This window comes from Entelurus aequoreus, linkage group LG02 (genome assembly GCF_033978785.1).
Source record: "Entelurus aequoreus isolate RoL-2023_Sb linkage group LG02, RoL_Eaeq_v1.1, whole genome shotgun sequence".
Classification (NCBI taxonomy): Eukaryota; Metazoa; Chordata; class Actinopteri; order Syngnathiformes; family Syngnathidae; genus Entelurus; species Entelurus aequoreus.
In genome coordinates this window covers 83,528,348-83,540,492 of record NC_084732.1, presented here as the reverse complement: position 1 = coordinate 83,540,492, position 12,145 = coordinate 83,528,348, and the positions used below count along the sequence as shown (strand labels likewise).

Below are 12,145 nucleotides of genomic sequence, written 5' to 3'. Positions count from 1 at the left end.
TTTTTATTAGTACCGGTATACCGTACGACCCTAGCTCTTTTTTTTTTCTTTTCGGGTCAGCGTACCCCAATGTTCAGACATGCAAAAATAAGTGTGAGGGGAAAAAAAAAAATCAATGGCCGACATGTTTCCATCTCCCTTCAACAATGTGTGCCTTTGAATCGATAGGAAATGCAAACCTCGCGGCCTATTGACACCAGCCACATCACGCATTGTTAAACACGCACGTCCGACGCGGTTAAACGTCTTTATTCCGGTCCCCGCCACGCCATTGCTACAAACGACCAAAAAAAACAAAAAAAAACAATACGCGGCGCTCCCGGCTGATGCCCGCCAACAGACGACGTGGCGTCAATGGCTTTGTGAGTGCTGCTTTTAATTTCCCATGTGAAGGCGGGGAGAGGCGCCCCTGACCCCGGCGTGCGTCGGACGGCCCTTCTCCAGCTCGACGGAGAAAAACGGCCTTATTAGCCCAGTTCATTAAAATCATTAATAGTCATGAAATGAGAGGCACCAGAGTCCAAAAGGCTTAATGCTTCATCCATATTAATTAGACGCCCACAAATGTGAAGTGAGGGAAACCACTGCTGCAGCTTGGGGCGCTCACACACACACACACACACACACACACACATGCACACTACCTGCCCACTGTGGCGTGACCTCTTCGCACCCCCTCCCTCGACTGTCACCGCGACTAGCCTCCTGTTACCGCTCCCGATTAAATTCCCTTTTAATTAAAACCGATCACATTAAGAAACTGATGTGCTTAATTAAGCGGACTCGGGTGGAAGCGCCTTCCTGTACATCTGACGCCTGCAATGTAAAACACTTCCCGTGGCAAGAAGGGGCACTATTGCAGGGGGGTTGCGGCATGTAATCATCCCAGCAGTCCTTCACCCTGCATGGCGCCCCTTCCCCCTCTGCAGACCACCTCATTTCCCTTTATATGCACAGCACATATATTGTGTTTGAACTTGTTTGGTGATCATCTGCACAGAGGGACAACACCAATGCAATTTTCATAGGCTCTTTAGTAGCATCTAGCGGTTACTACTGGGTACTACAAGTTTTGGGCTTGGCCAACCACTGCACAGAAATGTCAGCTTGTGTTAAGACTTCCATCCATCCATCCATTTCTACCGCTTGTCCCTTTCGGGGACACACTGATAGATAGACAACATTCACTCTCAATCAATTTATAATTTTCAAAAGTTGATTACATTTTTTTTTTGTTTTTTTGTTGTTGTTAGAATTGGTTTTTAAAAAGGCATTTCAAGCCAAATCCAGAAAGAGCTTGACTATACCTGTGAGATGTTTTGAAAAAGTTGTATTGTAATTCATTTATAATACCAAACAATACTTTGCCAGAATCGGTATGAAACAAAAATGGTGTCCAAACTGAAAATCAAATTTGTATGCAATCGACACCCCGAAGATTGATTATTTGATTGATTGATTGATTGATTGAAACTTTTATTAGTAGTTTGCTCAGTACAGTAAATATTCCGTACAATTGACCACTAAATGGTAACACCCGAATAAGTTTTTCAACTTTTTTAAATCGGGGGATGGGAACTAAAAAAATATATATATGTATTTATTTTTTTTTAATTATTTTTTTTGTCATTAAAAAATACAATCATGCGTGCTCATGGACTGTATCCCTGCAGACTGTATTGATCTATATTGATGTATAATGTAGGAACCAGAAATATTAATAACAGAAAGAAACAACCCTTTTGTGTGAATGAGTGTGAATGAGTGTGAATGGGGGAGGGAGGTTTTTGGGGTTGGTGCACTAATTGTAAGTGTAACTTGTGTTTTTTATGTTCATTTAATTAAAAAAAATATATATAATTAAAAATATATATATATTATATATATATTATTTCTTGTGCGGCCCGGTACCAATCGAGGTCCCGGGCTGGTGGTTGGGGACCACTGCTCTAGTCCACAATAAAAACACCAAATTCAAGCATAACACACAATATTTAACCAAATAAAATCTAACTATTAATACATTAATTTACTATTGCTATTACTATTACTACTATTACTATTACTATTCTCCATGTTTATATACGTTTTCCAGAGACTTTTATTTTGAATAATTTCGTGACGGTGTCACTTCCGCTTCCTTTTTGACTTGGGTTAATTTTTTATTGATTAATTGGGACTTTTATTAGTAGATTGCACAGCACAGTACATATTCCGTACAATTGACCACTAAACAGTAACAGCCGAATAAGTTTTTCAACTTGTTTAAGTCGGGGTCCACGTTAATCAATTCCTGGTAAATGTATGGTGACTTGTTTTTTCTCCTTTTTGCTCTCCACTGCACATACATCTCAGTTCGTGTTGAGAAATAATCCATATTTATATACGTTTTCCAGAGACTTTTATTTTGAAGCATCACTTGATGGCGTCACTTCCGCTTTCTTTTTGACTCGTGTTAATGTATGGTAACTTGTTTTCTCTCTGTTTACGTGCAATCGGTACTGGAGTCTTTTGACTATGTGAGTATTTTGATTGTATGGGTGAGGGCGGACCTACGTCACTTCACTAGCAACCGGGAATTCGTTGAAAACAAACCAGCTCACAGCGAACACAGCATTGACAGAAAAAGCATTTAACGAGCGTTGTGGCTTGGAAGTCGGCGTTAAATCCTTCATTTACGCATTTTTACTTATTCGCATATCGTGTGAAAAAACGAAAATGTATTATTTGCGTCAGACTCGTCTCAGTGAACTTTAAAGCTTCTCAGGCTTAGCTTAGCTTGCTAGTTAGCTTAGCCTGCGCGCTACTAAGAAAGAGACGCGGAAGTTATCAACAACAAGATCAAGTGTTAGTGTATAAAATATTGAGAGATTTGAGGGCTACATGTATTGTTTAAGTACAACTGTTCTTCGCCAGGTGTTCTTTGGCCACCCTGGCTTACGTTTTCCCGGTGGTGTCCATCTTAACGCTGCCTTTGGTATCCTCTCGTTGTCCGGTTTTCGAAAATAGCTAGCTAGGCTATAGACTATATAGTATATACCGCATGTTATTTTTGTACAACAACAACTTCAGCTGTCGAACGTTATAAGGTAAAAATTCAACAAGTATAACATTAGCACGGACGGTATAGCCAAGTTGTGGTTAAGAAGGTGGATTTTTGTTCCTTATATTTACCAGAAACGAAGTGATCCGAACACACGACCCGGGACTTTGGGGGACTCCAGTGAGAACCGTCCTCGTTTTCCCGGTGTAAAGCTGCGAGCCATTTGTCTCGTCTCTGTGGGCTTTTATCGCGCTTTGGCAGAACAAAATACAACCTTTGTTTTCCCTGTTTCCAGTTGTGGTTAGCACAACCAAAAACAACACAGTTTTTCGGCATTTTGGAGGCAGAATGACGGGTTTAACCAGCGTAGGTCGACAGGTTAAAGAGTAATGGCAACGGTTTGTTTTCAACGCCAGTCTCGTTGCTATGGCTCGAAGAACCCGTATGTAGCTCAGTTGCCCGGATGTCGGCCCTCACCCATAAGACTCATCTGGATTATTAAGAGACATTACTGTGTTTTTGTAATGTTTAGTGGTGTTTTAAGAACCGTATTTTCCGGACTAGAGAGCGTACCGGTATATAAGCTGCCCCCACTAAATTTTAGAAGAAAAAAAATGTTTTCCAAATATAAGCCGCAGAAATATACGTTGTGAAGTGAGTTATTTACACAGAAATGTTTTGTAAATGTTTATTTACATGCCTTAATTGTTTCCAAACAGGGTCTGTAACAAGGCAGTCAAATGGCTGATGAAACAAAATAAAACTCATCGTCATGGACCCACTACCTGCGGAAGCTAGCTCTCCAATCAACTAAACAGACTCAATGACACCACGGTAACACTTTGGTGAATTTACAAAACTGAAACAATACAAAAAGAATACCGTTGTAAGTTAATAATACTAACACAGACACTCGTAAACGTGTTAGCATATTAGCTAATGCTAACGATGTTAGCATCATTATATTATGATAGCATGTACGAATACGCATGAAAACACTCCTACAGACATCACACATGGGACGGTTTAGTAAGTATGAATAGTTTTAGTTATATTCTAAAACTTACAAACATTGCTTGGAGTGATGAATGAAGAATCCATACGAGTAGAAACGCTATGGACGGCTAGAAGACTGAACAACACTTTGATTAAAAAAAAGAAGAAAAGCCGTTCCGGTAAATAGAAGGACACAAAAGACGGCGCCATAGCCCAAACAATAAAATACCCTCTCAGTGTTTTTGCTCTTTTATTCTTTGTATAATTACTTTTATTATAGCCGCCAGCGCAAAAAAAAATCCATAAATTTTTCCGCTCCGTCTTTTAAGCCGCAGGATTCAAAGTGTAGGAAAAAAGTAGCGCCTTATAGTCCAGAATTTAAGGTTTTAAGCTCCAAAAGTATGACTAAAGTGGTGAAGCTTTATTTTCATTTGCACTTTAATTGTATTTACAGTTTTTTTTTACAAACACATATATATTATTGTTAATTTTATTAATTTATTTGAAATGTATTCATTTTAGCACTGCATAATTGTATGTAAATAACAGTTTTTATGAGTCCCTGGCCTTGGTGCAGTATATTTGATTAGTACTCATTTTTGTAATCAGCCTGACCTAAGCCTTGATAATAATCTTTGTGATTGACACGTTCTCATATCATTTGACATGGTTGTAAGCTGTAAGTAGGTGAGATATAATTATTGAATATGATTAAAAGTAAGAGTAAGATTAATTCTAGTAATTCAGTTTTAATATTTGCGTGGCCCCGTCTTTAAAAAGTTGGGCCCCGGGGTCGAAAAGGTCAAAAACCTCTGCTGTTTAATATAGTAGTACACACTTCTGTTTTTTAACCAGTAATCCATTCCAAAATTCAGGCAAATACCCAATTGTACGCACCCTTAAAAATATTTAGTATAAGAAATCATTTAAATCCAATTAATTTGTCCCAAAAATATTAACGTAAAGAGATTGTAGAGATAATAATTATAGTTTTACTTACAGAAACAAATGAGGTGCACTGTTGCTTTTTACAGTGCATTACTGTAAATGTGAAAACTGTCCTGCAGTACTTCTATTTTCCCAGTAAAAGCTTGTCTAATAAGCTGCCACTATTTAAGTAAAAATGGAAAAACAGTAATACACCAAATTACTGTAAATTGAAAAATTTTTATTTTTTATTTTTTACATAAAAATCAACGACTGTTGCCATTTTTTGTGTTTAATCGTCAAATCTACGGTCGTGGTTTTTACAATGCATTACTGTAAAATGGAAAAACGGTACCACAGTTATTTTTTATGGTAAAACTCTGCCAACGAGCTGCCAGTTTTTTTTTATCGTAAAATCTATGATAATTTTATTTACAGTGCATTACTGTAAATGGAAAAACTGTACTACAGTACTTTGTTTTTTACAGCAAAATTATGGCGAATAAGCTGCCATTTTTTACCGTAAAATCTATAGTCGTGGTTTTTACGGTGCATTACTGTAAAACTATTGTTTTTACAGTAAAATTGTGGAGACTAACCTGCCAGGTTTTTATACCGTAAAATTTCTGTTCATACAGTGCATTAATGTAAAAAATGGAAAAACAGTAATACACCAAATTACTGTAAATTGAAAAACTTTTTTTTTATTTATTTTTGCATAAAAATCAACGGCTGTTGCCATTTTTTATTTTTAATGGTAAAATCTACTGTCTTGGTTTTACAATGCATTACTGTAAAATGGAAAAAACGGTACCACTGTTATTTTTACTGTAAAATTCTGCCAACTGAGCTGCAATTTTTTTACTGTAAAATCTACGATCATTTTATTTACAGTGCATTACTGTAAATGGGAAATCTGTACTGCAATATTTCTATTTTTACGGTAAAATTCTGGCAACTTAGCTTCCAGTTTTTTATTGTAAAATCTACGATCAATTTCTTCGCAGTGCATTACTGTAAATGGGAAAACTGGACTACAGTACTTATTTTTTTACAGCAAAATTCTGGCGAACAAGCTGCCATTTTTTACCATAAAATCTATAGTCGTGGTTTTTACGGTGCATTACTGTAAAACTGTTATTTTTACAGTAAAACTCTGGCAACTGACCTGCCAGGTTTTTATACCGTAAAATCTCTGTTCATACAGTGCATTATTGTAAAAATGGAAAAACAGTAATACACCAATTACTGTAAATTGAAAAACTTTTTTTAATTTTTTAATTTTTTTTTGCATAAAAATCAACGGCTGTTGCCATTTTTTATTTTTCATGGTAAAATCTACTGCCGTGGTTTTTACAATGCATTACTGTAAAATGGAAAAAAGGTACCACTGTTATTTTTACAGTAGAATTCTGCCAACTGAGCTGCCAGTTTTTTACTGTAAAATCTACGATAATTTTCTTTACAGCGCATTACTGTAAATGGAAAAACTGTCCTACAGTACTTCGTTTTTTACAGCAAAATTATGGCGAATAAGCTGCCATTTTTTACCATAAAATCTATAGTCGGGATTTTTACGGTGCATTACTGTAAAACTGTTGTTTTTAATAGTAAAATTGTGGCGACTGACCTGCCAGGTTTTTATACCGTAAAATCTGTTCTTACAGTGCATTATTGTAAAAATGGAAAAACAGTAATACACCAAATTACTGTAAATTGAAAAACTTTTTTTTTTTGCATAAAAATTTAACGGCTGTTGCCATTTTTTATTTTTAATGGTAAAATCTACAGTCGTGGTTTTTACAATGCATTACTGTAAAATGGAAAAAAGGTACCACTGTTATTTTTACGGTAGAATTCTGCCAACTGAGCTGCCAGTTTTTTACTGTAAAATCTATGATCATTTTATCTACAGTGCATTACTGTAAATGGGAAAACTGTACTATGGTACTTCTTTTTTTACAGCAAAATTCTGGCGATCACGCTGCCATTTTTTACCGTAAAATCGATAGTTGTGGTTTTTACGGTGCATTACCGTAAAACTTTTATTTTTACAGTAAAATTCTGGCGACTGACTTGCCAGGTTTTTATACCGTAAAATCTCTGTTCATACAGTGCATTATTGTTAAAATGGAAAAACAGTAATACACCATATTACTGTAAATTGTAAAACATTATTATTTTTTTATTTTTTTGCATAAAAATCAACGGCTGTTGCCATTTTTTATTTTTCATGGTAAAATCTACTGCCGTGGTTTTTACAATGCATTACTGTAAAATGGAAAAAAGGTGCCACTGTTATTTTTACAGTAGAATTCTGCCAACTGAGCTGCCAGTTTTTTACTATAAAATCTACGATCATTTTCTTTACAGCCCATTACTGTAAATGGAAAAACTGTACTACAGTACTTCGTTTTATACAGCAAAATTATGGCGAATAAGCTGCCATTTTTTACCATAAAATCCATAGTCGTGATTTTTACGGTGCATTACTGTAAAACTGTTGTTTTTAATAGTAAAATTGTGGCGACTGACCTGCCAGGTTTTTATACCGTAAAATATGTTCTTACAGTGCATTATTGTAAAAATGGAAAAACAGTAATACACCAAATTACTGTAAATTGAAAAACTTTTTTTTTTTTGCATAAAAATTTAACCGCTGTTGCCATTTTTTATTTTTAATGGTAAAATCTACAGTCGTGGTTTTTACAATGCATTACTGTAAAATGGAAAAAAGGTACCACTGTTATTTTTACGGTACAATTCTGCCAACTGAGCTGCCAGTTTTTTACTGTAAAATCTATGATCATTTTATCTACAGTGCATTACTGTAAATGGGAAAACTGTACTACGGTACTTCTTTTTTTACAGCAAAATTCTGGCGATCACGCTGCCATTTTTTACCGTAAAATCTATAGTTGTGATTTTTACGGTGCATTACCGTAAAACTTTTATTTTTACAGTAAAATTCTGGCGACTGACTTGCCAGGTTTTTATACCGTAAAATCTCTGTTCATACAGTGCATTATTGTTAAAATGGAAAAACAGTAATACACCATATTACTGTAAATTGTAAAACATTATTATTTTTTTATTTTTTTGCATAAAAATCAACGGCTGTTGCCATTTTTTATTTTTCATGGTAAAATCTACTGCCGTGGTTTTTACAATGCATTACTGTAAAATGGAAAAAAGGTGCCACTGTTATTTTTACAGTAGAATTCTGCCAACTGAGCTGCCAGTTTTTTACTGTAAAATCTACGATCATTTTCTTTACAGCCCATTACTGTAAATGGAAAAACTGTACTACAGTACTTCGTTTTTTACAGCAAAATTATGGCGAATAAGCTGCCATTTTTTACCATAAAATCTATAGTCGTGATTTTTACGGTGCATTACTGTAAAACTGTTGTTTTTAATAGTAAAATTGTGGCGACTGACCTGCCAGGTTTTTATACCGTAAAATATGTTCTTACAGTGCATTATTGTAAAAATGGAAAAACAGTAATACACCAAATTACTGTAAATTGAAAAACTTTTTTTTTTTGCATAAAAATTTAACGGCTGTCGCCATTTTTTTATTTTTAATGGTAAAATCTACAGTCGTGGTTTTTACAATGCATTACTGTAAAATGGAAAAAAGGTACCACTGTTATTTTTACGGTAGAATTCTGCCAACTGAGCTGCCAGTTTTTTACTGTAAAATCTATGATCATTTTATCTACAGTGCATTACTGTAAATGGGAAAACTGTACTACGGTACTTCTTTTTTTACAGCAAAATTCTGGCGATCACGCTGCCATTTTTTACCGTAAAATCGATAGTTGTGGTTTTTACGGTGCATTACCGTAAAACTTTTATTTTTACAGTAAAATTCTGGCGACTGACTTGCCAGGTTTTTATACCGTAAAATCTCTGTTCATACAGTGCATTATTGTTAAAATGGAAAAACAGTAATACACCAAATTACTGTAAATTGTAAAACATTATTTTTTTATTTTTTTGCATAAAAATCAACGGATGTTGCCATTTTTTATTTTTAATGGTAAAATCTACAGTCGTGGTTTTTACAATGCATTACTGTAAAATGGAAAAAACGGTACCACTGTTATTTTTACGGTAAAATTCTGCCAACTAAGCTGCCAGTTTTTTACTGTAAAACCTACGATCATTTTATTTACAGTGCATTACTGTAATTGGGAAATCTGTACTGCAATACTTCTGTTTTTACGGTAAAATTCTGGCAACCTAGCTTCCAGTTTTTTATTGTAAAATCTATGATCATTTTCTTTACAGTGCATTACTGTAAATGGGAAAACTGTAATACAGTACTTCTTTTTTTACAGCAAAATTCTGGCGAATAAGCTGCCATTTTTACTGTAAAATCTATAGTCGTGGTTTTTACGGTGCATTACCGTAAAACTTTTATTTTTACAGTAAAATTCTGGCGACTGACTTGCCAGGTTTTTATACCGTAAAATCTCTGTTCATGCAGTGCATTATTGTAAAAATGGAAAAACAGTAATACACCAAATTACTGTAAATTGAAAAACTTTTTTTTTTTCATAAACATTTCGTGGTTTTTACAATGCATTACTGTAAAATGGAAAAAACGGTACCACTGTTATTTTTACGGTAAAATTCTGCCAACTAAGCTGCCAGTTTTTTACTGTAAAATCTACGATCATTTTATTTACAGTGCATTACTGTTATTGGGAAATCTGTACTGCAATACTTCTGTTTTTACGGTAAAATTCTGGCAACCTAGCTTCCAGTTTTTTTTTGTAAAATCTATGATCATTTTCTTTACAGTGCATTACTGTAAATGGGAAAACTGTAATACAGTACTTCTTTTTTTACAGCAAAATTCTGGCGAATAAGCTGCCATTTTTACCGTAAAATCTATAGTCGTGGTTTTTACGGTGCATTACCGTAAAACTTATATTTTTACAGTAAAACTCTGGCGACTGACCTGCCAGGTTTTTATATCGTAAAATCTCTGTTCATACAGTGCATTATTGTAAAAATGGAAAAACAGTAATACACCAAATTACTGTAAATTTAAAAACTTTTTTTTTTTGCATAAAAATTTAACGGCTGTTGCCATTTTTTTTATTTTTAATGGTAAAATCTACAGTCGTGGTTTTTACAATGCATTACTGTAAAATGGAAAAAAGGTACCACTGTTATTTTTACGGTACAATTCTGCCAACTGAGCTGCCAGTTTTTTACTGTAAAATCTACGATCATTTTATTTACAGTGCACTACTGTAAATGGGAAAACTGTACTGCAATACTTCTGTTTGTACGGTAAAATTCTGGCGACTGAGTTGCCAATTTTTTACTGTGAAATCTACAATCATTTTCTTTACTGTGCATTAATGGGAAAATTGTACTATAGTACTTCGTTTTTACAGCAACATTATGGTGAATATGCTGCCGGTTTTTACATTACTGTAAAATAAAAAAATATTAGTCTTTTTTTTTTTTTTTATGGCAACTGATCTGCTATTTTTTTAATTCATAAAATATACCAACTTTATTCACAGTGTACAGTGGAATGTCATTTGATGCAAAGTTGCCATAACAACATTTGCTGATTTTGTACCTCATTAGGCAAGATGAGGGGGGTCGATTTTGTGCGTCTTTAATTCAATAAGAGGTAAAGACAGACGGGTATATGTACAGTGTATACAGCAAAAAGGGTGCTTAGGTGCAGTAAAGGAGCCGTTATTTGAGAAGTGTAATATATTTGTGATAAGTGAGTCGGTAGGAAACGTTGAATTGTGTCCTTCTTTGTCTTGCCCGCAGCGCACTTGTGTTTGTGTTCCTCCCTGGACGTGTATGTCCACCAAGGGCGTCATTTATCCAGCCGCCTGGAGGCATAAAAACAACCCCGCTGCCAGCCTTGATGGTTCCTCCTGCTGTACCTGTGTGGATTGGGGTCAAAGGTCAGCAGTCACAGGCAATCAGGAGTAAATGGAGCTGGTGTAACTCTAAGAAAAGAGCTTTAGAACAAATCCAAGGCCGTGGTCTGGTGTGTCTGTGATCGCAATACTCCTCTTTCACTCAGCCTTCGCCACTCTAACAGGATTTATTCTTGTTTATTTCCAAACGTCCGACCTTGCTGACGGTCCCAGGTCTCCTCGATGTGTCTCCAAAAAAGCACACATTCGTTTTTAAAGGTGTGACCAGTCGGCGTGCTCAATCCTCAGTCCTCAGTCCCTTCGTAGTTTAGTGCAGCGGTGTGCAAACTTTCACCACGTTGTTATTTTTTGCAAATATTAGCTCATTTGGAATTTGATGCCTGCAACCTGTTTAAAAAAAAAAGCTGGCACAAGTGGCAAAAAAAGACTGAGAAAGTTGAGGAATGCTCATCAAACACTTATTTGGAACATCCCACAGGTGAACGGGCTAATTGGGAACAGGTGGGTGCCATGATTGGGTATAAAAGGGTCACCACTTTGTGAACAAATGCGTGAGCAAATTGTTGAACAGTTTAAGAACAACATTTCTCAACCAGCTATTGCAAGGAATTTAGGGATTTCACCATCTACGGTCCGTAATATCATCAAAAGGTTCAGAGAATCTGGAGAAATCACTGCACGTAAGCGATGATATTACGGACCTTCAACCCCTTAGGCGGTACTGCATCAAAAAGCGACATCAGTGTGTAAAGGATATCCCCACATGGGCTCAGGAACACTTCAGAAAACCACTGTCAGTAACTACAGTTGGTCGCTACATCTGTAAATGCAAGTTAAAACTCTACTATGCAAAGCCAAAGCCATTTATCAACAACACCCAGAAACGCCGCCGGCTTTGCTGGGCCCGAGCTCATCTAAGATGGAATGATGCAAAGTGGAAAAGTGTTCTGTGGGCTGACGAGTCCACATTTGAAATTGTTTTCGGAAACTGTGGACGTCAGAATCAGAATCAAAGTCGGAATAGTTTTATTGCCATAGTTTGAGAACGGGTTCACAAACTAGGAATTTTTCTTGGTACAATCGTGCAACATAAAACACACATAACACAGTCCGGACCAAAGAGGAAAATAACCATCTGGATTGTTATAGGCGCAAAGTTGAAAAGCCAGCATCTGTGATGGTACGGGGGCGTATTAGTGCCCAAGACATGGGTAACTTACACATCTGTGAAGGCACCATTAATGCTGAAAGG

The 12,145-nt window shown here is 35.8% G+C and overlaps 1 long non-coding RNA gene across 1 annotated transcript; it reads left to right on the top strand.

Moving 5' to 3' along the window:
• The first annotated feature begins 2,453 nt into the window (after positions 1–2,453).
• Positions 2,454–11,181, top strand: LOC133664642 (uncharacterized). Its single transcript, XR_009828605.1, has 3 exons — positions 2,454–2,519; positions 3,763–3,877; positions 10,778–11,181. It is a non-coding gene; the product is annotated as an uncharacterized LOC133664642 (long non-coding RNA).
• The last annotated feature ends 964 nt before the right edge of the window (positions 11,182–12,145 follow it).